Source organism: Calidris pugnax, unplaced genomic scaffold (assembly GCF_001431845.1).
Source record: "Calidris pugnax isolate Ruff unplaced genomic scaffold, ASM143184v1 scaffold84, whole genome shotgun sequence".
Classification (NCBI taxonomy): domain Eukaryota; kingdom Metazoa; phylum Chordata; class Aves; order Charadriiformes; family Scolopacidae; genus Calidris; species Calidris pugnax.
Window position 1 is genome coordinate 150972 of NW_015090804.1, and position 621 is coordinate 151592.

Consider the following 621-nt stretch of genomic DNA (forward strand, 5'->3'; position numbering starts at 1 on the left):
CGACGTTTCCCGGGGACCCGGGCTCGTCCCCGCCCCGGGGCAGGGCTGGGCATCCCCTGGAACGGGTAGGGGTGGGGGGACCTCGGGCTTTGTAGGGCTGTGCGCCCCCCAACTACCGGCGGTGACCCCTCTTTGGGGTAGGGGGGGACATTGGTCCCATATAGAGCTGTGCGCCCCCCATTTACCGTGGGGTGACCCCTCTTTGGGGTAGGGGGGGACCTTGGTCCCATATAGAGCTGTGCGCCCCCCATTTGCTGCGGGGTGACCCCTCTTTGGGGTGGGGAGGGACCTCTATCCTATATAGAGCTGTGCGCCCCCCATTTGCCGTGGGGTGACCCCTCTTTGGGGTAGGGGGGGACCTTGGTCCCATATAGAGCTGTGCGCCCCCCATTTGCTGTGGGGTGACCCCTCTTTGGGGTGCGGGGTACCTTGGTCCTGTATAGAGCTGTGCGCCCCCCATTTACTGTGGGGTGACCCCTCTTTGGGTTTGGGGAGGACTTTGGTCCTATATAGGGCTCTGTGCCCCCCATTTGCTGTGGAGTGACCCCTCTTTGGGGTGCGGGGTACCTTGGTCCTGTATAGAGCTGTGCGCCCCCCCAGTTTTTGGAGAACGTCCCCTCT